Source organism: Bombina bombina, chromosome 4, assembly GCF_027579735.1.
Source record: "Bombina bombina isolate aBomBom1 chromosome 4, aBomBom1.pri, whole genome shotgun sequence".
Classification (NCBI taxonomy): domain Eukaryota; kingdom Metazoa; phylum Chordata; class Amphibia; order Anura; family Bombinatoridae; genus Bombina; species Bombina bombina.
The window spans coordinates 97,878,754-97,905,368 of NC_069502.1; the positions used below are offsets into that span (position 1 = coordinate 97,878,754).

Sequence of the window (26,615 nt, forward strand, 5' to 3'; positions counted from 1 at the left end):
TTCAAATCAAAGTAGTGTTATTCAGCATCAACAAAAAGTATCCTGATGTTTGACATGTGCTGTTCAGCAGCGCAGTTTCCATCATGCTATCAAGAGCTCCATGTGAGGAAATAACTTTTATTAAATACAATTGATAAATTGTACCTTGTAAACAAACTGTTCCAGTCTGTCCCGGTATATGCCGTATCTTCTAGTGTGTTACCTTAAGCCTTGAAGGGAAACCACTGTGGCCTTTGAATGCTCTTTTCCATGAGCCTGTTTACTGGTAGCCACCGGGTTAAAGTGTTCTCAAAACTCTTGGCTTGGAAACTTCACAAAGACGGAACAGCAGGCTGCTGAAACAGGTGTAATCTGTCTTTTGCACAATCGACGTACGTTTCGCCCCACAATGCTTTGCAATTCCTGATTACTACAGGTACCATCACCTTACTTATTGGATCACAATGCAAGACGTGGCTTAGATTTAACTAAAGCCTTTGCTTATTATTAAGTTGATTGTGCCTTTAGAGATATATTGATTACAGCTAAAAATAAACATGTGTAACCAGATTTAGCACTGAACACCGCTTCTCTATGGCAACGGCCTTCACCCAAAATAAATCAGACATGCCTTCTTTTTATATCAATATTTTACGAGTTTGCTATTTTTTCATCAAACATTAATTTTTAAACATTTTGCAACAATTATTTGGAGGCGATACAGACCCCACTTGTTCTGTATATTTGTATATTTTTGCTTTTGCAATATCATTAGCTCAAAAAGGGGGCATACTCTATTACTTAATTTAGCCCTTTTGGGGACAAAGTTTGGAGAACATAGATCCATCTAGACTCCTTTCTGAGGAGACATTTTTCCTCATCCCCCCCTCTACCACTTAGGATTCCTCTATCTATCCCAATAAATTTTAGGGATGTTGGATTTTTTCTATGATATGAAGCAAAGTGTCTTGCTACACTGGTATCTCTGCCATAGAGTATATCATCTCTATGTTCCTGAATCCTTTCTTTAAAAACTCTCTTTGTGTTTCCTATGTAGAAATAAGGACAGGAACAATGTAATAAATTTACTACTACTACAGAATTGCAGTTGGCAAAAATACTAATATTGAATGATTTACTATTACTGGTTGCAAACGTTTTACTCTTCGGCATATAAGGGCAGTACACACAGTGGCCACAAGGGTAGCTTCCCTTTACTTCTTGCCTAAGCCCTAACCAATTCAAAGATGGAGACCTTACAAATTTACTTTGCACTAGTTTATCTTTCAAACTAGGTTTTTTTTTTGCGATCAATAACGGGTATTCACCTACCCTTTCTTTAATTTTTTCGTCTAAGGTAAGGATATGCCAATGCTTAGACAGTATTTCTCTGATCTTTGTCCATTGGCAATTATATGTAGTTATGAATCTGGTTACATTTTGGGTTGATTTGATTCTTGACTGGTAGAGGAGTGTGTGTCTATCTTTCTTCCTAACTTTATTCAAGGAAGATTCAATTATTTTTTTAGAGTATCCTTGATTAATAAACCTTTCTTGCATTAGTTCCGCGTGATATTCAAATTTAGTTTTTGAGGAACAATTTCTTTTGAGACTTAGGAACTGACTATAGGGGACACTTTTTTTGAGATGTTGAGGATGGCAGCTAGATGCCTCCAAAATACTATTTGTGGCTGTGCTCTTTCTAAAGTTTTCAGTGACTATGGATGTACCTTCCTTTCTAATCAAGATATCCAAAATAGCCAGTTCCTTGGCATCATGTACCATTGTCAATAAAATATTGCAGTTGTTCATGTTTAACTTTGTGACAAAGTCTTTCAGAACTTCAATTGGGCCTTTCCATAAAATAAGATATCATCCACATATCTCAATCAAAGTGAGATATGCGATTCAAAGATATTACTATATTGTTCATATACATCAAAATATTCCCAAGCCCCCAAATGGAGACATGCATATGTGGGGGCGCATACTGCGCACAGGGCCGTCCCTCGACTTTGTCTATATAGAGCTTTATCAAATTGAAAAACATTGTTCTCTAGAACAAACCACAACAATTCTAAAACAAAGGAAGAATGTCTGCCAAAGGACCAGCCCCTTGAGTTTAAGAAATGTCTGCAAGCCTCCATCCCACATGATGTAGGGAGTATGCCCCCTTTATGAGCTAATGATATTGCAAAAGCAAAAATATACAAATATTTGCCTGTTTAAAGAACAAGTGGGGTCTGTATCGCCTCCAAATAATTGTTGCAAAATGTTTAAAAATTAATGTTTGATGAAAAAATAGCAAACTCGTAAAATATTGATATAAAAAGAAGGTATGTCTGATTTATTTTGGGTGAAGGCAGTTGCCATAGAGAAGCAGTGTTCAGTGGTAAATATGGTTACACATTTTTATTTTTAGCTGTACTCAATATATCTCTAAAGGCACAATCAACTTAATAATAAGCAAATGTTTTAGTTAAATCTAAGCCACGCCTTGCATTGTGATCCAATAAGTAAGGTGATGGTACCTATAGGAATTAGTCCTGACGAGGCCCCGGTGAATTGCAAAGCATTGTGGGGCGAAACGTACGTCGACTGTGCAAAAGACAGAGTACACCTATTTCAGCAGCCTGATGTTCCGTCTTTGTGAAGTTTCCAAGCCAAGAGTTTTGAGAACACTTTAACCCGGTGGCTACCGGTAAACAGGCTCATGGAAAAGAGCATTCAAAGGCCGCAGCGGTTTCACTTCAAGGCTTAAGGTAACACACTAGAAGATACGGCATATACCGAGACAGACTGGAACAGTTTGTTTACAAGGTACAATTTATCCTAAGTGTTATTTCCTCGCATGGAGCTCTTAATAGCATGATGGAAACTGTGCTTCTGAACAGCACACGTCAAATGTCAGGATACTTTTTGTTGATGCTTAATAACACTACTTTGATTTGAATTACATGATGAACTATCAGCTCTGCATTTTTCTCTTTGAGGCCGAAAAGTTTAATTTTTGTAGTAGAATTCAAGAGGACGCTTTTACCTTGTAAGCCTCAAAGAGGTGGTCTGCTACATTGTTGAACCTTCAGTAGTTTGAACTGATAGCTCTGTATCTTTTCTTCTGAGGCCCAAATGAAACACTTGTAGCAGAATTAAAGAGGACGCTTTTACCTCGTAAGCCTCCATTTTAGTATATTTGTAGTAAGACTGTCTGCTACAGTGTCGAAATTTTATCAGTTTGCCACACAAGTTTCAATCAAATCAGCTGATTTAAATGGCTTCTTTATGCTAAATATAAATGCTAGTGATTCTAGGTTATGTTTATATGAGGTTACTACAGATTCTAAGTATATCTATGTTAGGGGCTGATTACCCAATTTTATTTCACTTGGTTACTTAGAAATTTATGTACAGTTATGTTTTCAATTTGTAGTGATGCATCACTTAGTAATCCTATATATTTTATTGTGATGTGAATAAATGTCTCTGCATTATAGCAATGTTTTGATTGCCATTTCTTAACAGTGTGTGATGGGCGCGACTCTCCCTCTGGGGACTAACTGAGCTAACATAAATAGTGCTAAAATCCCTAAACTCTGTGAATATACAAGATATATTCTTCTTTTCTAATCAAATGGTTAATATATTATTAAATTAGGGTCCGCACCACTATTTAAAGTGTTTAAAAGCACACTTAATAGGTATCTTGGTTACATATTAGTGATAAAAAGACACTTTTTGTACACATAATTAATAACTCTCTATCTATATCTAAATCCTTGTTATACATATATATATATATATATATATATATATATATATATTTATATATATTGTACATACACACATTTAGACATGTATAGGTATGTATGCATACACAATATAGCCCTTTCCAGTCAAACACCTTTTAATATATCATATACCTTTTAACACTTTTTTAATATTTATATGAATAATTTTTTATCAGATAGTGTTTTTATGAGTGTAGCTGTAAATTTGAGTGTATTTATGTTGGGATTTATTTATAAACTTTTTTTAACGCACTACCTTTTATGCAAGGGGTTCAGTTGTGCTGACCTAACAAGCCTGAAATGTGATTGCCCTCTCGTATTTACTTTCAACTTGTAATATGCGTGCTATTTCCGACGAGCACAAAAACCCGATATTGCTTGCGCACAACAGTTAGCGCACCACTTATAATCTAGTCTACTGTCTTGTTTTTACTCCATCATGGAGTAGAATCTAGTTTTCCTATTAATAGAGATAACTAAGTAGCCTGGACACTTACCAGTATAATCTTACTCTAGATTTTGAACCGTCCAATGTGCACACAAAAAGTCTGCTGGGGAGGAGGAGATTGGCCTTTAAGACACTTCACAATCTGATATACAGCCATTTCAGGGTGACAAACCAATGAAGGAAGACATTGATAGGAATTCCTTAGTATATGACAACTACCCTACTTTGTCTTTAGCATACCTGTAATGTGACCTCACTAGGGGCTAGATTACAAGAGAAGCACTATATATATCACTTTCATGAAAGTGACATTAGCAATGTGTGTTTGTGTTACAAATTAGCCGTAATGTGAACGTGACCTTGTGTTCGCAATGCTAGGATGCATTACCCTCACAAGAGCACGCTTCCATAGGCTCCTATGGGAGCCTCGTCCTGATGCCGTCACAGACGGCATTGGAACTTTAGCACCAGTGAAGGGGGTCTCACAGCGATGGCAGCAATCAAATATATATATGTACTGTATATGCTGATATACATATATATTTATGTGTTAATATGTCTATATACACATATTAACAAATAAACATATATGTATATAAACATATACATATATTTTTACTGGGAACACACAATTCCCATTGACTGCAATGTAAAGGAACTTTTCAGTGCGTTTTTTTTTCTAACACCCCACTCCCACCAACTTTAACCCCAAAATACTGCCTAGTGCAGTAATTTTATTAAAAAATTAATGATGCTGCCATCTTTATTTTTTAATAAACTACACTAGAATGTATTTTGGGGGCATTGGGGCAGAGTTAGAAAAATTAACCAGAGATTTGATTTGTTAATTTTCGTGCTAATTATTGCCGCAAACTTGTGGTAGCAATAACCAGCCACTTGTTTATGACTATCCAAATATTGGACAATTTACCTGCAAGCTACAGAGTCTGGCTAGGAGGGGGACATTTCATATGCGATGTTTGTTCTTGTTTCTATGTGGGCTCTTTAGGACGAGTTGGAGTGGGTTAAAAAAACAAAATCTAGTGGCCCTACAGGACTACCATATTGTTAATGAACAAAATCTGGTGGTCTAACATAATGTTCTCTTATTGAAAATTGTGCTAATATCTCTGTTCACATAGTCACGAATCAATATCTCTCTATAACGTTCACTCCCTACATTATATTGAGTGGTAGTAGAAGTTTAGTATCACTTGTTTTAGCTTATTTTTGGAATATCTCTGGCAGAATTTTGTCTAGTCTAATTTTAGTGATCCATTCCCTTTGGGTGGACACCTATTTGTCTTTACATACACTAGACTATTTTTGTAAAATCCTTTACTCTCTAGGATGGATCTAGGTATGATATCCTGCATTTCGAACATACTGACTGCTTGGAGAGATCTATCTGGCATTGACAGAAAACTGTTTCTTTTTTTGTTTGCCGGAGGTGGAGGGGGAACATTTTAAAGGGCTGTAGGATTTCTTCCAGAAAAAGCTGAATTACTTTAGGGCAATGCCCTACAAAGGGTCCTTTTAAAGGCTATTTATAGTTTACTTTTAGAACACTGTTTTTTGTTTTCTATTGGTGTGGTTTTTTTTTATTTTGGTGTATTAGAAAAGGATTAATTGTTTTTTTTTTTTACATTTGGTAATTTTTGTTGTTTTTTTTGTTTTTGTAAGGTTAGTGTTTTCTATTTTTTAATCGTAGGTTTTAGGTAATTTTGTAGTTAGGTAGTTTGCGATGTGGGAGTCTTGAGGTTTAGGGGTTCATAGTGTAGTACAGACTTTGCGATTTGGGGTGTGTGGGAGTTTAGGGGTTAACAGTGTATCAATAGTGTACAATCCAATCAGGAATGAGGAGGTTGTGTAAATACAATGACGTTCTCTGGTTTAACATTGCTCTCGAGAAAGCCTAGCGTACTCTGGAAAAAATGAGTTGAGCTAGTTATGTCACATGATTGCATATTACCGCTCTATGCTACCCATAGAAAATATGGGTAGAGTAATTTACCTCAAGTTTGCGCCAAAAAATTTGAGGTAATTTAAACAGTGCGCTACTTGTAATATGGATTTCAGCGTTTACGCCTTAAGCACTAACAATATCCTTTCACTGGCCCTATATCCGTCAAAACGCTGGGCCATGTCCTCATCCCAGTAACTTGTTATCCAGATGAGGCTAAGTTACGGGGGTTGGTTATCGCCATGAAGCTTAGGCCTTGATCATCCAATCCGCTGCCCCCAATTCATTAACACAGCAAATAATGCTTTGAAATGTTCCTCAAAAGGTAAACTATTAATTATATGTTGAGATCTATGGTATATGCATCTGTATAGCAGGACACTACAAAGAACTTTATATAGATGTTACACAGACTGATAATACCACAGTATCTTTAACCTTCTAACTGCTGTGTTGAGGCTACTGGAATGGAAAGAAACATATGTATACATACTGAAGATTTGTTTATTGTGTTTTAGTTGTGCTAAAACACTATTGGAAGTTTCACAAGCAGGTGGTACATTATGAGGTAAATAGTCATTTTTGCTGCAGCAGTGGTTGTGGGTAGTTGGTTAATAGATATAGAAAAGCCCCAGTCAATCTGTATTTTCGTATGTTCTGTGAATTCGAGTCCCAACACATGAAGAGTCTGTTGTCTTAATCTGCTAATCAAAGACAACTAGTGATCAGAGGGGCCGATAAAGGCGGTGCCCTTGTTATACAGAACAGACAGGATTATACTATGGAGGCTTATAATCTGCTGGAAGATACTGCCACCTATACAAAGTTAAAAACAGATCCTACACTACCTTTCTGAAGTGAATTAAATTATCTTATAAGGGTTGCAAAAGAGCAGGGAGTATTGACACAAAATGAGTTTAACTTTATTTCGCAGAACTCCCCCAAAGTGCTCACCTTTAATCACCTCCCGAAGGTTCATAAGAATCTTAATAAACCCCCTGGAAGACCAATTATTTTGGGATAGGTTCACTTTGTCCCAACTTCTCTAAGTATGTTATTTTCTCCAGCCGCTAGTAAAAAGCACAAGGGCATTTCTGAAAGATACTGCTGAGGTTATAAATATCTTCGAGGGGTTCGAATGGGAGGATGACTTTTGGTGGGTCACTTATGATGTGTTTTCATTGTATACCAATATACCTACAATTATCTACAATTAAACCTAACACTACACTATCAATAAATAAATTAAATACAATTCCTACAAATAAATACAATTAAATAAACTAACTAAAGTACAAAAAATAAAAAAGAACTGTTACAAAAAATAAAAAAATATTTACAAACATTAGAAAAAAATTACAACAATTTTAAACTAATTACACCTACTCTAAGCCCCCTAATAAAATAACAAAGACCCCCAAAATAAAAAAATGCCCTACCCTATTCTAAATTACAAATGTTCAAAGCTCTTTTACCTTACCAGCCCTTAAAAGGACCTTTTGTGGGGCATGCTCCAAAGAATTCAGCTCTTTTGCCTGTAAAAAACAATACAATACCCCCCCCAACATTACAACCCACCACCCACATACCCCTAATCTAACCCAAACCCCCCTTAAATAAACCTAACACTAAGCCCCTGAAGATCTTCCTACCTTGTCTTCACCATGCCAGGTATCATCGATCGTTCCAGGCTCCGAAATCTTCATCCAAGCCCAAGCGGGGGCTAGACATCCATCATCCGGCGCCTGAAGAGGTCCAGAAGAGGCTCCAAAGTCTTCATCCTATCCGGGAAGAAGAGGCGATCCGGACCGGCAACCATCTTGAGCCAAGCGGCATCTTCTATCTTCATCCGATGACCACCTGCTCCATCTTGAAGACCTCAACCGCGGACCCATCTTCTTCTTCCGACGACTTCCCGACGAATGACAGTTCCTTTAAGGGACGTCATCCAAGATGGCGTCCCTCGAATTCCGATTGGCTGATAGGATTCTATCAGCCAATCGGAATTAAGGTAGTAGGAAAATTCTGATTGGCTGATGGAATCAGCCAATCAGAATCAAGTTCAATCCGATTGGCTGATCCGATCAGCCAATCAGATTGAGCTCGCATTCTATTGGCTTATCGGAACAGCCAATAGAATGCAAGCTCAATCTGATTGGCTGATTGGATCAGCCAATCGGATTGAACTTGATTTTGATTGGCTGACGTCATTGGATGACGTCATTTAAAGGAACCGTCATTCGGCGAGTAGGCGTCGGTTGAAGAGGTTGGATCCACGTCGGTTGGAAAGAAGATGGCTCCGCTCTGCTCCAAAAGAAAGAAGATTGAAGATGCGGCTTGATAGAAGACTTCATCATGATGATGGACTTCCGACTTCAGCCCGATGATGGATTTCTTCAGCCGCCGCTTGGATCCAGACTTCAGCCCGAGGATGGACGTCACTCTTCAGCCCCCACGCTTGGGCTTGGATCAAGACATCGGAGGCTCTTCTGGACAGATCGGGACCCGGTGAGGTGAAGACAAGGTAGGGAGATCTTCAGGGGCTTAGTGTTAGGTTTATTTAAGGGGGGTTTAGGTTAGATTAGGGGTATGTGGGTGGTGGGTTGTAATGTTGGGGGGGGTATTGTATGTGTTTTTTTTTACAGGCAAAAGAGCTGAATTCTTTGGGGCATGCCCCGCAAAGGGCCCTGTTCAGGGTTGGTAAGGTAAAAGAGCTTTGAACTTTTTTAATTTAGGGGGGGTTATTTTATTAGGGGGCTTAGAGTAGGTGTAATTAGTTTAAAATTGTTGTAATATTTTTCTAATGTTTGTAAATATTTTTTTATTTTTTGTAACTTAGTTCTTTTTCGTACTTTAGTTAGTTTATTTCATTGTATTTATTTGTAGATATTGTCTTTAATTAATTTATTGATAGTGTAGTGTTAGGTTTAATTGTAGATAATTGTAGGTATTGTATTTAATTAATTTATTGATAGTGTAGTGTTAGGTTTAATTGTAACTTAGGTTAGGATTTATTTTACAGGTAATTTTGTAATTATTTTAACTATTTTAGCTATTAAATAGTTCTTAACTATTTAATAGCTATTGTACCTGGTTAAAATAAATACAAAGTTGCCTGTAAAATAAATATTAATCCTAAAATAGCTATAATATAATTATAATTTATATTGTAGCTATATTAGGGTTTATTTTACAGGTAAGTATTTAGATTTAAATAGGAATAATTTATTTAATAAGAGTTAATTTATTTAGTTAGAATAAAATTATATTTAATTTAGGGGCGTGTTAGGGTTAGGGTTAAAATTAGCTTTAGGGGTTAAAAAATTTATTAGAGTAGCGGTGAGCTCCGATCGGCAGATTAGGGGTTAATACTTGGTTAGGTGTCGGCGATGTTAGGGAGGGCAGATTAGGGGTTAATACTATTTATCTTAGGGTTATTGAGGTGGGAGTGAGGCGGATTAGGGGTTAATACATTTATTATAGTAGCGGTGCGGTCCGCTCGGCAGATTAGGGGTTAATAAGTGTAGGCAGGTGGAGGCGACGTTGAGGGGGGCAGATTAGGGGTTAATAAATATAATATAGGGGTCGGTGGTGTTAGGCGCAGCAGATTAGGGGTACATAGCTATAATGTAGCTGGCGGCGGCGTGCGGACGGCAGATTAGGGGTTAATAAGTGTAGGCAGGTGGAGGCGACGTTGAGGGGGCAGATTAGGGGTTAATAAATATAATATAGGGGTCGGCGGTGTTAGGGGCAGCAGATTAGGGGTACATAGGGATAATGTAGGTAGCGGCGGTTTACGGAGCGGCAGATTAGGGGTTAAAAATAATATGCAGGTGTCAGCGATAGCGGGGGCGGCAGAATAGGGGTTAATAAGTGTAAGGTTAGGGGTGTTTAGACTCGGGGTACATGTTAGAGTGTTAGGTGCAGACGTAGGAAGTGTTTCCCCATAGAAAACAATGGGGCTGCGTTAGGAGCTGAACGCAGCTTTTTTGCAGGTGTTTTTTTTTCAGCTCAAATGGCCCCATTGTTTTCTATGGGGGAATCGTGCACGAGCACGTTTTTGAAGCTGGCCGCGTCCGTAATCACCGCTGGTATCTAGAGTTGCAGTAGCGTTAAATTATGCTCTACGCTCCCTTTTTGGAGCCTAACGCACTGAAAACCCAGCCATTCTGTGAACTCTAAATACCAGCGGTATTTAAAAGGTGCCGCCAGAAAAAAGCACGCGTAGCTATCGCACCCCTTTGGCCGCAAAACTCTAAATCTAGGCGAAAGAGTGCACACTTAAAAATTTGGAAATGCAATATTATACTTGGTAATAAAGATAAAAGCACTCAAGAAACCATGCAAGGTATGGACCAAGTAAAATTTATCACTACTTACAACGAGGGGGCTAGTGTTATTCGAAAAGTATTTAATATTATTTATATATTAATATTGAGGGAAGTAATTGGGGATAAACCCATCATTACCTTTAAGAAGAATAAAAATTTAAAGAATGTCTTGGCACCCAGTAAAATAAGGAAAGAGGAAACTAAAGGTTAAAAAAGAAAGGCCTAAGTAATTTTTTATCTATCCTTATGGGTACTTATAAGTGTAATAAGGTAATATGTAATATGTGTCGACATGTAAAAAAGGGAAATGCATTTGCAAATTACAATAACACTGAACACTTTATGATAAAATATAGATGCAATTGTGAATCTTCTTTTACATTGTATCTTTTAAGGTGCAAATGTGATTTAATTTATATTGGGCATACAAAATGAAAAATTAGGACATGATTTAATTAACACCTCTATAATATGAAGAATAATTTTGATAAACATAGGGTACCTAACAATTTTAGGGACGTAGTAGTTGACTGTTGTTGCTGCAGTAAGAGTTCCCATTGGTGTAAGCAGTGAACGTGACCGGTCATCAGGAACTAAGGCAAATCAACTGAACTACATTCGGGCATTTGTGTTGATATGCATTAAAGAACTTACGTCTAGTAAGTATGTTTCTTGTTTGCGCGATTTTATTTGTCAATAAAACCACCTTGAATTTGGTTTGTGCTGTCTCTTTTATGTTCCATATTTCTTAGACTACTACTTTTGCCTGTGGGGGAGGAACCCACAGGATTTGAAAAAGCTTCAACCGTGTCTAGAAGCTTGGCTCTTCTGAGTTACCTGATCCGTATTTTCCTGAAACCCTCATTGGGACTTTTATTATTCACAGTGTACTGACCAGTAAGACTGATTTACTATTTTTTGTTCTTCATATTGAGACTATTGTCATTTGGGATTGTTAAAACGCTATGGTTTCTATCCATACATTGTCAAATTTGTCTATATTCCTAAGTGTAACTGCTAATAGATATATTGAGTTTGCCTCATATATTTTGTGCTTCACTGAAGGACCCATAACTGACTTAGGCCTGGTCTCCATTGCTGTTGTAAATTGTGTAAAATGGTGGTAACAACAAGTATATCCATTAAAGTCTATGAAGATGTTTTATTTTACCATCAGGTTACACAGTTTACAACAACTATTTAAACAAGGCCTTAAAGGGACATTGTACACTAGGGGCGCGATCCGATATAGATCGTAGTTTGCAGCGCAAGCGAGGGAACCCCCGTCGCTCGTAGTTTCAGCTCGCAACTCGAGCTATCACATATACGGTGCCGTCAGATGCTAAAGTACCGTAAGTCGGATAAACCAGCGATTTCCAGAAATCTGCGTAAGTACAAATTTCTGGAGTCGCCAGTGACTTACAGCACTTTAGAAACTGCCTGCGCCTACAAAACCAGACTAAGTTATAAAATCTCCCGTACTGTCTAACATCCCTCCCAAACATAGCCCGACACGTCTAACCCTCTATCCTCTATCCCCCCCTCACTCTCCTAATAATAAAAAATGTATTAACCCCTAAACCGCCGCTCCCGGACCCCGCCGCACCTAATAAAGTTATTAACCCCTAAACCGCCACTCCCGGACCCCGCCGCCACCTACATTAACTACCCCCTAATGTGAGCCCCTTACACCGCCGCCACCTACATTAACTACCCCCTAATGTGAGCTCCTACACCGCCACCAGCTATATTAAAATTATTAACCCCTAATTTAAATCCCCCTACCCCACCGCCAGCTATATTAAATACATTAACCCCTAATCTAAATCCCCCTACACCGCCGCCACCTACATTACATTTATTAACCCCTAATTTAATCCCCCTATACCGCCGCCACCTATAATAAATTAATTAATCCCCTAAAATACTAAACTATCCGTAGTAATTTTACAGATAAATTGGTAATTATTTTAAGAAGGTAGCTATTAAATAGTTATTAACTATTTAATAGCTATTGTACCTAGTTAAAATAAATACCAAGTTACCTGTAAAATAAAAATAAACCCTAAAATAGCTACAATGTAAATATTAATTATATTGTAGCTATCTTAGGGTTTATTTTATAGGTAAGTATTTAGTTTTAAATAGGAATATTTTAATTAATAATATTAATATTAATTAGATTTATTTTAATAAGAATTTAGTTAGGGGTGTTAGAGTTAGATAGGGTTATTATACTTAATATATATATAATATAATAACGATATTAACTATATTAACCCTAATATAGTTAATATAGGTGGCGGCGGTGTAGGGGGATTAGATTAGGGGTTAATACATTTATTATAGGTGGCGGCGGTGTAGGGGGATTTAGATTATAGGCAAAAGAGCTGTTAACTTTGTGACAAAGCCCCGACAAAAGCCCTTTTAAGGGCTGGTAAAAGAGCTGATTACTTTGGGGCAAAGCCCCGCAAAAAGCCCTTTTAAGGGCTGGCCTAGTGGTAGGGATAGTTTAGTATTTTAGGGGTTAATTAATTTAATATAGGTGGCGGCAGTATAGGGAGATTAGATTAGGGGTTAATAAATGTAATATAGGTGGCGGCGGTGTAGGGGGATTTAGATTAGGGGTTAATTAATTTAATATAGCTGGCGGTGGGGTAGGGGGATTTAAATTAGGGGTTAATAATTTTAATATAGCTGGCGGCGGTGTAGGAGCTCACATTAGGGGGTAGTTAATGTAGGTGGCGGTGGTGTAAGGTCTCACATTAGGGGGTAGGTAATGTAGCTGGCGGCGATGAAAGGGGCTCACATTAGGGGGTAGGTAATGTAGCTGGTGGCGGTGTAAGGTCTCACATTAGGGGGTAGGTAATATAGATGGCGGCGGTGTAGGGGCTCACATTAGGGTGTTATATATTTAATGTAGGTGGCGGCGGGGTCCGGGAGCGGCGGTTTAGGGGTTAATAACTTTATTAGGGATTGCAGCGGGGGATCGCGGTTGACAGGTAGATAGACATTGCGCATGCGTTAGGTGTTAGGTTTTATTTAGCAGTTCGCGGTTGACAGGTAGATAGACATTGCGCATGCGTTAGGTGTTAGGTTTTATTTAGCAGTTCGCGGTTGACAGGTAGATAGACATTGCGCATGCGTTAGGTGTTAGGTTTTATTTTGCAGGTAGTTTAGGGAGTTACGGGGCTCCAATAGACAGCGTAAGGCTTACTACGCCTGCAATTTGTGGCGAGGTGAAAAAGGAGTAGGATTTCTCCATTTTCGCCACGTAAGTCCTTACGCTGTATATTGGATACCAAAACTGCGCTGGTTTGGTATACCTGTCTTTGGGCAAAAAAACTGCGGCCGAAGGCAGAAATATACGAGTGTAGCTTCTATGTTACGCCGTATATGTGATACCAAACCAGCGCAAAATTTGGCGTCGCTGGCTTTTGCAGGCGACGCTGCATATTGGATCGAGGCCTAGATTTTTATTTACATAAATGCTTTGTAGATGATCCATTTATATAGCCTATCTGGGAGTGTTTTTGTAAAAAGTATAGTTTTGCTTATTTTTAAATAGCATTGTGCTGATTTTCAGACTCCTAACCAAGCCCCAAAGTTTTAGATGTATACTGATGTCTACAGACTCCTGGTTGTGTAATGTTTTTTTCATATGCAGGGAGGGGGGAGTGTCTACTCATCCTGACAACCCAGCCCCTGTCACTCGGTGTCCCAGCCTTACCTCATCAACAGTGTTAAACTTGGAGCTTCTAAGGAAGTTTTTATACTAGATTTTTATATCAGTATCTGTGCATATTCTTCTTTATAGTAGTGTCTTTTACATGCAGTTATATGAAAATTGGTGTATACTGTCCCTTTTAATTAGCCATTTGTTGTTTAAAGGGATATTAAACCCATTTTTTCAATTTACTTCTATTAGCTAATTAGCTTCATTCTTTAGGTATCCTTTGTTGAATAAATAGCAATGCACACAAGTGAGCCAATCACATGAGGCATCTATGTGCAGCTACCAATCAGCAGCTACTGAGCCTATCTAGATATGCTTTTCAGCAATGGATACCAAGAGAATGAAGCAAATTAGATAACAGAAGTAAATTGGTAAGTTGTTTAAAATTGAATGTTCTATCTGAATCATGAAAGAAAAAAATGGGGTTTAATGTCCCTTTAACTGTATGATCCGAGGAAAACCTACACATGGCTTTATATTTGAGAAAAGAATATGGTACTGTCATAATCAAGCAGCCACAGTTTCCATGCTTAACTTTAAGCAGAGTAGAGGTACATTTCTAGGCTATAGCAATTGGGGCACTAATTTTCTTTTTCATTGTCTCCATTACTAATGGACCATTGGAGCAGGCAGCAAAGTGTATGAAATGTAGTCTTAGTTACTATAAGCCATCTAGTTTTCCATTGGTTAGACCTCTGTACTACTATGGATACCACTGGTAAGTGTAAATTGTTCTTTTTGGGATGAAGAAATCTTTGGTGACTTACTTGTTTCTAGCTAAGAAATGGACATTACAGTATCTTATTTTGCAAAATAATGGTCACAGTCCATATCCTTTTCAACTTTTCAGTGCTTATATGTAAATTTATTTTATGTTGAACCTTCTTTTTATTAAAATATTCCATATTGTAAATCTACAAATTTGTAAAGAAAGAAACAAATAAATAGCTGTAGGAAGTTTCACCCACTGCATAACCTAATATAGAAGCATTGGCAGAGCATTCATATAAGTACTCTCAAAACAAAATTGCATAGCTTTTATTTAAGAAAAAAAACAGCAAGAACAACAATGCTTTGGGTAGATTAACCATTCTTCAGCTTGTGTCTCCTGCCTGCAGCCCTATGGGACATTAATGTCCTTGGAAGAAAAGCAGAAGGAAATGCCAGGGGCCTATTGCTGATATTATCATTCACACATCAAATTTGTTACACCATTTTATCGGTCACAGGGAAAGCAATTATAGTGCAGTTCAATTTTACGCTCAATGGTTGAACTGGGGATCAAAGTCAGATTTTGTGTTCAGAATGCTTTAACCTTTTTATTAGTTATTTATATAAAAAGTCACATATTCTCCATTAAGAAAGCATGATATGTATATAATAACATCCAGATGCTTTTTATTTATAATATGAATATAATAGGTTTCTCTTTCTTAATACCACAATATCAGTTAGGATTCACGTTTTAGCATTTTTTGCAGAGTTGGATAATAGGTTAATAATTTATTCTGACCTGTCAAAAAGGATAGTCAATAAGCTAAAATGCCATGATTTCAGAGTGAAGCCAAAGGGATTTTATACATGTACTTGCGGCTCAATCACTTTGTTAGTGTTTCAATGTATGTATTCTGCAAAGCTGTATAGTACTGTATGTGTACCTATGTGTTTATATATATATTAGACATGTGCAGCCTCAAAAAAATTTGCTCCCCGTATATTTGTTGGCTGCACTATTCGGTATTTGTTTTATTTTAAACAAAATGAATATTGAATATTCGTAGAAAAAGTTTACCTGTAGCTTATACTTTACCTTTAGCGTGATGGAGAGCGGTGCTAACCTGGTCCTCTTATTCACAGAGCCCCAGTCACACTAATAGGAGACTTAGCGTGGCAGATCCCTGTGCTAAAGGGGAAAGTTTTTTAGCACAAGCACTGGGAGCCGCCGCGCTAAGTCTCCTATTAATTCTGCCAAGGCTCTGTGAATAAGAGGAGCAGGTTAGCGCGGCTCTCCAGAGCGCTAAAGGTAATGTATAAGCTACAGGTGAACTTTTTCACCTGTAGGTTAGGAATAGGTTAAATTAGCTTAATAAAAACAAATGTAAATGTTCTACAAATATTCAGTATTCGTTTAGTTTAAAGTAAAGCAAATACCGAATAGTGCAGCCAACGAATAGTCGGGGTAATTTTTCACATTTGCAATGATATTTACATATTTAAAAACACACACACATATATATATATATATATATATATATATATATACTGTATATATATATATATATATATATATATATATATGTATATAAGTAAACAATTGGCTTGCACTCACTGGGCTTTTAGATTACGTGCCTTTATTTGTGACGTTTCTGGGACCTTATCCCCTTCCTCAGATGTCTGCGGAATTTATATTATATATACTGTATATAATACATAAGCTGACCGTGAAGTGTGAGTGTTCTCCTGTTGTTATAATTGAATTATATATATATATGCTCAAAGAAAAGCAGGCTCTCGCCGGAATTTTTCAAATAGGATATTTTTTAATCCTTAATAGTGACGTTTCTGAGTTTTACCTCCGTCGTCAGCAGGGAGGTGCCCTGCAAAACGCATTAGGCCATGTCCATTGTACGCAATGGAGAACGTGAGTGAGCTGTGAGTAGCAGCGTTTTTGAAGCCGGCTTCTATGCAGAGTGACCGCTGCCTCAGCTACACCACCTCCATTCTTGTTTTATTATATACTTAAGTGACCTTGTTCAGAGTCCTAGATATTAAAGGTGTTGGGGGGAAGTATAAGAGATTATACATTTTTACACTACTATCCCACACTTGGAAATAAGGGACATTTACTACTGTAAAGAGTACAAATGATTCCTTATTCATATGTTGTTTGATGTTTTGGAGAAACAACCTTTAACCAACGCTGTGACATACCTCATATGTTTGAGGGTGGATCCTGTGAGTGCCCATCTTTACTTTTTAATATAATAAACTGATTTTTTTGTATCTGCACTTAGATCGTGTGTGCTCTTTGTTACGCTCCATTTGTTCTGTTTTTACAGAGTATCGTTTTGATCGAATGATTATGTTTCAACCTACATATTAAATTAATGATCATAAGTACCTACTTGGTATAATTGTTTAATCATGCACCTGGCTATATGCCTGTAAATTCCCTGACTTTGCATGATTGCACCTAGTAGAATCAATGTTGTTTTGAAGGCAGAGGGTGGTCACACCAAAAATTGATTTGACTTAGATTTTTCTTCTGGTCACTGACATTGCATTTTGTTAATGGGATAAAAAACTAATACCATTTCTATTTTGAAAGCATAAGGGATTAAAGGCTTACCTTGTCGATCCCATAAGAGGGGAGGGGAAAATAACCTTCATAAACATAAACATAACTATGCTTTAACTGGCCCACGGGGCCTAACCTTAATAATTGTAATAACTATGCTTTAACTGGCCCACGGGGCCTAACTTTAAATAAAGACAGACACAAGTAATTTGGGTAAAATTTATGAACCATCACTGGTCCCTTTTATTAACCTATAACTTTAGGCTTAACTATTAACTAAACCGACAGATAATAATTCAACAGATGGCGGCAAATGAGAGGCTAAGACTAACCCCCCGGACTACAGAGGAGAGCGGCCTAATGGAAGGCAACAGCAGAAAAACTCTGCACGAGAAATGGAAATGCTACTAGGGGTGTTACGAGTTCTTCTGGCCTGCCTACCCGGAGGGAGGGGCACTCCAGTCAACTGAACTAATCGAGCCCCACCCTCATCAGCCTGGCCATCACTCCCCCCGTTCGCCGCTACTGGGCCGCAATCCTCCCGCAGTTAGGGTGCTCTTTTAACCTACCATCCAATAGGCTCTGAGACAACCTGCCGCTTAAGCCGGTTAGTCGCAGAGGGAGGAAAAACTACAGCCAAGGGCTTACATAGATTAGGACACCTATCCCTACCTCAGCCTTAGCACCCTAGCTAAACTCTCATGCCGCAAATTGGGTGGGAGGGCGGGCAACTTGTCAGCTTCTTGTCCAAGGTCAAAGAGGAACAGGAAATGCAGTGCATCAGCATAAGAAAGGTAAGCCACTCCCTACCCCTGCAACATTGTTGCAAACACCAGTAACTCCCTCTAACTTCACTCTCCCAGACAGCCTTAACCCTTATGTCGCTGCAAGCCTATTTGGCTCTACACTTACTTAAGGGATTAAAGGCTTACCTTGTCGATCCCAGAAGAGGGGAGAGGAAAATAACCTTCATAAACATAAACATAACTATGCTTTAACTGGCCCACGGGGCCTAACCTTAATAATTGTAATAACTATGCTTTAACTGGCCCACGGGGCCTAACCTTAAATAAAGACAGACACAAGTAATTTGGGTAAAATTTATGAACCATCACTAGTCCCTTTTATTAACCTATAACTTTAGGCTTAACTATTAACTAAACCGACAGATAATAATTCAACAGATGGCGGCAAATGAGAGGCTAAGACTAACCCCCCCGGACTACAGAGGAGAGCGGCCTAATGGAAGGCAACAGCAGAAAAACTCTGCACGAGAAATGGAAATGCTACTAGGGGTGTTACGAGTTCTTCTGGCCTACCTACCCGGAGGGAGGGGCATTCTAGTTAACTGAACTAATCGAGCCCCACCCTCATCAGCCTGGCCATCACTCCCCCCGTTCGCCGCTACTGGGCCGCAATCCTCCCGCCACAAGGGATAGCATCTCAGGTATCACTTGCCGCCACCCACCCGACCTGACTTACAGGAAGGGAGCAAGAGCTTTTGACAAATCCCCTAAAAATAAGTCTAGCCCTACATCAGATAAATGAACCCCATCAGGTCTATAGAGCTCCCGCTTGTCGGCTGTAATGGCATCGTGCCATACCACGAAGCCCTGGTTACCAGTGACGGCCGCGCCCACATCCCTATTCAGCTTCTTTCTCACCCTATAGGCTGCGCCTGAGGATCCCATATATCGCCATTGGCGGCGCGCTATTACATTAGACCAACCTATAATTACCCCCGGCATCCATGCCCTAAGCCAGCCTAAGTCTGACTGAATAATTTTGGTAATTTCAAGGGATGGTATGGCACCCATGTCATTACCCCCTAAATGTATTAGAATAATGTGGGGTTTACCCCACCGTCTATGGGCATCTGTGAGAACATTGGGGCGCTGGGGCCAGCACAAACCCTTAAACCCCAGCCAACGGATGGAAGCCTTTGATGCAGGGAAACCCAAATTCTGCCCCCCAACCCTGGTGAGAGCACGGATCGCTGCCCAATGAATGAAGGAATGGCCATGATCCATACCCTTGTTGAAGCCTTGCGTACACCTGTAAAATAGAAACAAGTGTTATGTAAGAAGGTAGTCAACAAAACACCCCCCCCTCATTTTCTCGTTACACATGGTGAGAACCACTGCTACCAGATAAAGGGCGAACATACAACTTATACCGATTTGATCGCCAGCGACCCAGTGTTTTAATAGTATGCTCCTGTGCCCCCCGCAAGGCAGCATCTGTAGCCGCTCCAATGCGGAATGAATGAGGGGTAATCATGGAGGGGTCAAAACCAGCTGATTCTACCGCAAGCGCCAAGACTCTACGAAACTGGTAGATAGAAAGAGCCATTCCATTCTCATGTACCAAAAATTGGCCATCCACCACTGGCCTTTGGCGCACGTATGCCGCCAAAGTTTCCATGGGGCAGCAAGGATCCCCTTGCGCTGTAAAAGTTAGCCAAGTACCCTTAGCCGCTTGATCTGTTTTTGATTTAGGTATAAAAAGTAAGACAGCGGGTGGCGAAATTTTGACATGGTCAAATTGCACCCCCTTTTTCATATGCTTTTTAGACGGGGACACTAGTTCAGTAATACGCAGGGCCCCTGCGAATGCCAGGATGAAGGCTGCTTTGAAAAGTAAAGCCTCAAATTCCGACCTACAAATGCTAGGTAAAACCGCTACCAGCCTCTCAAGCCGGTCCCGAGTAATAGGTTCCCTAATATCTCCCTTGTTGGGCTGCATCCGCCCCCAACCCTTGAGAGTCTGTCTAATGAAAAAACAGCCTGTGGGGTCCCCGGAACCCAGTAGTTTAAAGAAAAAAGATAGGGCTGCCATGCGTGACTGGACCGCCCCTTTTCGCAAACCTAGCACTTGCATACTTACTAGCCACTCACCCAGCATCACTTGAGAGCTGACTGATGACTCCGCCCTTCGCGTAGTGCAGAATTGGTCCCATTCCTTCCAATGGCTAACGTAGGTTCGCCAGGTCGCTGGGGCGAGGGATGAGCGGACCAATGGGATTAAGGATAGCCATGTTCCACTAGCTGCCAAAGAAAACCGGGACAGGTTAGCCCTGCCTCTGCCGCCCGTGGCGCTAATCGTCTAAAAGTAGCCCAATCAAATCTAGATAGGGCATATGCTATAACGTTATTGACCCCTGGCACATGACTAGATTGGAAATTAATGTTGAGTTGGAGGCACCTCAGAACTAGGTGCCGCAACAATCGAACCACAATTACAGAGGAAGCGGAAAGTCTATTGATGGAATGCACAACACTTAAGTTATCTGTCCAAAATATTACCGACTTATTCCGCAACCTCAGTCCCCACAGCTCATCCGACATGACAATTGGGAACAATTCAAGGAGGGTCATGTTCCTAATCAGGGGAGTAGAGCTCCATTTCAACGGCCATGGTCCGGCGCACCATTCCCCTTGGAAATAGGCACCGTAACCTTGGGAGCCCGCTGCGTCTGTAAACAGATGCAGGATCTGACTGGATATCGGGGGGTCCCGCCAGACAGTAATTCCGTTAAATTGGCTCAAAAACATATCCCAGACTTTGAGGTCATCCCTCATGTCCTGTGATACCAGTATTTTTGTTGACACGCTGGGGTTGCCCCTAAGCGGATTTTCCAGCCTCCTATTAAAAACTCTGCCCATTGGGATCACCCTACAGGCAAAGTTTAACAACCCCAAAAGGGACTGCAAATCCCTCAAAGATAGATGTTTTTTGGAAACAGCCACCCTAACTGAAGCCAACATGTTTTGTACCTTTTCAATAGGCAGCCTGCATACCATCTGCAAGGTGTCTATTTCAATACCCAGGAAGGTCAAAGTAGTGCATGGACCCTGTGTTTTATCCTTTGCTAAAGGGACCCCGAGTTGTGACATGAGGCTCCTCATTTCAACCATAAGGTGGCTACACCTGTTTGTATTGCACTCCCCTACCAGGAGGAAATCATCAAGGTAGTGTGTTACGTAGTCCCCTCCTGCCAATTTGGCTACTGCCCAGTGTAAAAATGTACTAAAACATTCGAACATAGAGCATGAGATGGCACACCCCATGGGTAAGCATCTGTCCACGTAGTAATTACCCTCAAATTTACATCCCATAAGGTGAAATGATTCGGGGTGCAAAGGAAGGAGATGGAAAGTGGATTCAATATCCAGTTTCGCCAACAAGGCACCTCTCCCAAAACCACGGACCAGATCAAGAGCTTTATCAAATGGTTGGTAGTGAACCGTGCTAAGCTCCGGGGCGATTGCATCATTGACCGATTGGCCCCTGGGGTAAGAGAGGTGCTGTATTAGGCGGAACTTTCCTGGTTCCTTCTTTGGAACCACCCCCAAAGGGGCCCACTACTCTCCCTAAAGCTATTTCCTTCGCTAGCTTCTCTCGAACCACTCCTGGGTATTGGTAGGCCAATTTCAAATTTCGATGATTTTGTGAACCCACCACAGGTTTATTGGTGGGTATCACGAAACCATCCTTAAACCCCGCCAAGAGCAAGCCTGCTGCTTGGCGGTCAGGATATGTGCACAACCACAGCTCAAGAGCGTCCACCCTCACCGGGGTGGGCGCCCTTAGCAGCAATGGGTTGCCGCGCTGTTAATTTGTCTGTGTTAGTGTCCTTTCTTCGGGAGCAATCGGCTCCCGGATGGGACGCGCCGCAAAACTTGCATACATGCCGGTACAGGCATGCTGAGCCCTTGTCGCACCTCTTCTCTTGAAAGGCCCAGCACTCCCTACCCTTACGCCTGCTCCTGCTTTGAAAACGGGTTCCCGGGCCCCTGCTACTTTGCGGAGGTGAGGGTGATCTTTCAGAGCCCAGACGAGACCACAAATGCATTTCTTGGGACCCGAATGCTAGCACTGAATTGCCATCCATTTTCCTTCGGAAATTGGAATCATAGTCTCTCCACACTCCCTCTTTATGGTGCTGGTAAATCCAATGGATTGTATCAGCGTGCTTAAGGAGCGCCTGCCCTTGGTCTGGAAATTTATCTAAGTAGCAAGAGGAAAGGATCCTGAAACACTTGAGCCACTCGTCAAATGTTTCTGGTCGCTTGACTCTTTTAGGGCCTGTTCCATCTGCACTCTTCTCTTTTTGCCTATGCGCCTCAAGGGAAAGTTCAAAGATGTTAACATATCTGCCCTCTTGGATTCTCCTTACCAATTTCTTCTTCAAGTGACCATGAAGAGAGAAGATTGGGCAGGACAAGGCGTCGCCAGCCAAAGCTAATTTCCTACTTGCCACTGCTGTAGTGGTTTGTGGTTGGGCGGTGGATAATGTGGTTACTGCCTCATTTCTCTGATCTTTCTGTAATTTGTCTGACCTCATTTCCTTAAGCATCTTATACATACGCTTTTGTCCCTTGGTTTTGAAGCCTAAAGAAGTGTCACTACTTAAATCAGAGTCAGTAGAGGAAGAATCAGATAAGTGTTCCCTAGGGTGATTAGGTGCATATGCCTCACCATTTCCCGCTGAAGATGTGCTGGGGACCTCCGCTGCAGATGTTGCTGCCGCTACAGGAGGCTGTGGAGCTGCCGATGTTGGTGGAGCTGCCGAGGTTACACCTTCGGGAACAACAGAGGGGGCCTGCTGTGCTGTTGATGAGGCCTGACGTGCTGTCTGCTGCGCTGCTGATGGGGCCGCTGCATCGGATGAGGAAGCTGTTCCAGCAGATGACATGCCAGATGCGTTCTGTTTCCCGGATAAGACTTCCTGCAAGACAGAGAGGATATCGCGAGCACTTTGCCCTTGAACCAGGGGAAGCCCAGGTGTGACCTGAGGTGCCCCAAAGCCCAATTGCGGTACATTCACAGCATCAGTCACTCTATTTTCCAGTTGCGCCTGAACATTACTGACATTTGAAAAATTCTGGCCATTCAAACCCTCATGCACATGAAAATTATCAGCAGGGACCACTTGAATAACATTAGCCATATTAGAATCACTTGCAGCGTTCACCCCATCCATCCCAACATGCACGTCCCTAACAGTGTTATCCCTGCTCATAGCCGCATTAACTGAGCTAGGTCTAGCTGTATTTGGCTGTGTGGCAACCTTTGAGAGTGTGCTGACATGATGTGGTGTTTGTACATTAATAGCATTAGTATTGTGATGTTGCACATTAGCATTCATTTCCATAGGGTTAATATTGTGATTTTGCACATTAACATTAGTTTCCCTAGGGTTAATATTGCGATTTTGCACATTAGCATTCATTTCCATAGCATTCATGACCATAGGGTTAATATTGCGATTTTGCACATTAGCATTCATTCCCACAGGGTTAACCCCAACGTTTTGAGCAGCGGTTTCATTTCTCTGCATAACATTAGGCTCATGCATGTGTGTGTTAATGCCTTGTGCCCCGCTCTCAAACACAGCCACCCCGCTCCCACACCCAATGGCCAGTTGTCTGTGGACCCCAAAGCCCCTCCGGCGACCGACTAGGCGGCCCCTGGCTAGAGAGCGCTTACGGTGCTCACCTGCCAGGAGTCCGCGTCTGGCCGCCGTTCTACCGCGTGTCTGAATGGGTACTCCGCTGACGTCACCGGAAGCGTAAGCATGCTCGGCCGACGTCAGCGGTAACCCCACACGCGGCCTAGGAGGATGCCGAGGAAGGAGGCCTTCTGCTAAATTAGCTCCGCTTACCGCCGCCAGCCGAGGTGTCACCAAAACATCGGATGAGTGCGGTAACTTTTGCTGGGGGGTAAGGATGTTAGGATTAGGCCCGGGGAAGAGCTGCCTTGGAAAAGTTACCGGAGGGGGCGGGACCAACGCAGCAGGATGCGCGCGGCTCGCAGTGGGGGCCCTAGGAGCAGGGGCTGTATCAGAGCCCATGGGAAGAATTAAAGATGGCGATTTTGGTGCCAAAACATGCGCGGACGCCATGGGGGCCAAAGTCAAGGGGCCAACATCATGAGAAATGTCAGCAGTAGGAGAAATGGCAGCACTAGGGGCCAGATTAAAGTTTTTTAGGGGGCTTCCAGTAGCTATCACTTGCGCCAGAGAGGAAAGCAGGGATGCAACTGCACCTGCCGCATTTGGTGGTAGAGATGCAAACATCCCCAGAATATTTAAATCCTGATTAACTGCTGCTTGTGGGGCTAAAGCAGGGGGGGTAGGCTGGTGTGGAGGGGGAGAGATAGTGTGTGCCTGAAGCTGGGAGCTTGGAGGGGGGTGCATTTCCACAGTGATAATGTCTTGACTAGGGGGATTTATTTCTGTTATTTTCCTAGTAGCTAAATTAGGCTGATTAATAGTGGCCTGTTCTGTAGGTGGTGAGGAAGGTGTTTCCTCAATAACTTGAGAAAGGGGGGTAATTTGATCAGCTTCAGTAATACTTAGCTGCTGCTCTTGTAATCCACACCTAGTAACAGGAACTTTTCCCTCCCTAAATCTCAGGGGAGGAGCGGATGATCGTCTGGAACGCCTCATGATGAAAGGATTGAAGAATGAAGAAGTAATCTGCTTCTGTGAAGAAGGATCAACTTGTCAGCTTCTTGTCCAAGGTCAAAGAGGAACAGGAAATGCAGTGCATCAGCATAAGAAAGGTAAGCCACTCCCTACCCCTGCAACATTGTTGCAAACACCAGTAACTCCCTCTAACTTCACTCTCCCAGACAGCCATAACCCTTATGTCGCTGCAAGCCTATTTGGCTCTACACTTACTTTCTCACTTTTTTTTCACAATTGCCTTAAAATTTTGCACATTGCAATACACACATACAAATTAATACACATATATCCACCAAGTCCTTCCCAGTCAAACACTTTGACATACTGTATACCATATCGCTTGTTAGACATTTATTTCAATAAGAAACATTCATTTTACATTTCAAATGTATATGAGTGTAATGCTTTATTTTAATATGTTTTACATGTGTTTTATTCTAGCCCTAACGCTAACTTTTTTTAGCCCTGTTATATGTTGAGCACATGAGCAACACATAACTTTCAACTTGTAATATGAGAGTTGTTTAGAGCGGTGACGCTATCCATTGAAAGTATACGGTGGGCAAAAGGGATGTTGGCTGCGATAAACGTTCTCTGGTTATTCAGTTTTACCATGGAGTTGTAATACCAGACTACATGCTAATCTTAGCATGGTCCTGTGATACTGATCAATAACGCTCCACTTGTAAGCTAGGCAGAAACTTTTGTTTTAAAGGGACAGTATACACCAATTTTCATTTAACTGCATGTCATAGACATTACTATAAAGAATACTATGCACAGATACTGATATAAAAATCCAGTATAAAACCGTTTAAAAACTTACTTAGAAGCTTCCAGTTTAGCTCTTTTTAAAAGGTTACTGGAATACCCACTGAAAGTGGGAAATAGCAGACATCCCCCCTCCCCCTTCCTTTGCATATGAAAAGACCCTTTACACAAACAGAAGGAAGCTGGAGTAGGTATACATCGGTATTCTCCTAATATTTTGGGGCTTGGTTAGGAGTCTAAAAATCAAAACAATGTTATTTAAAAATAAGCTAAACTATCCATTTAAAAAAAAAAACTGTATTAGCTATATAAATGTATCATCTACAAAACATTTATGCAAAGACAAATCTAGTGTATAATGATCCTTTAAATTTAGTTGGTGCATTTGTTTGGATATTTGTTTTCTGAAAGTCAAACAAATATACATTTTCGTTATAAATTTGCCTACTGCTTTCTATGAGCCCAGTTACACAGAAGAGTTATAAAATACACTTCTAATAGAGGGTGCTATCTGTAATATATATACTGATAAAAAAAAAAAAAAAAAAAATATATATATATATATATATACACACATTCACAGCAAGGTAATCAGCATACTGTATGTATCAGTGATTAAGTATGCAAACCATAACAGTCTCTATGAACAAGAGTCCCAAATGGAAGTGATGTATGGAGCCAGATAGTGGTCACAACGGTCTTTTCCTCCGGTAGAGGGAAAACTCAAAAACTCCTACGCGGGCAGCACTCTCCTTACACCTTAGTGTCAAGCAATCTATAACAAAATATGGAACAGAGAGATGCGCACCTGTGTGTATAAGTAGTAT

The 26,615-nt window shown here is 40.6% G+C and overlaps 1 long non-coding RNA gene across 2 annotated transcripts in view; it reads left to right on the forward strand.

Moving 5' to 3' along the window:
• LOC128655950 (uncharacterized) overlaps positions 1 to 26,615 on the forward strand; it is a 165,264-nt gene that overhangs the window by 91,066 nt on the left and 47,583 nt on the right. For both annotated transcript variants that reach the window (XR_008401945.1, XR_008401944.1), the window contains exon 3: positions 24,964 to 25,112. This is a non-coding gene — a long non-coding RNA (uncharacterized LOC128655950). The remainder of the gene's footprint in view (positions 1 to 24,963; positions 25,113 to 26,615) is intronic.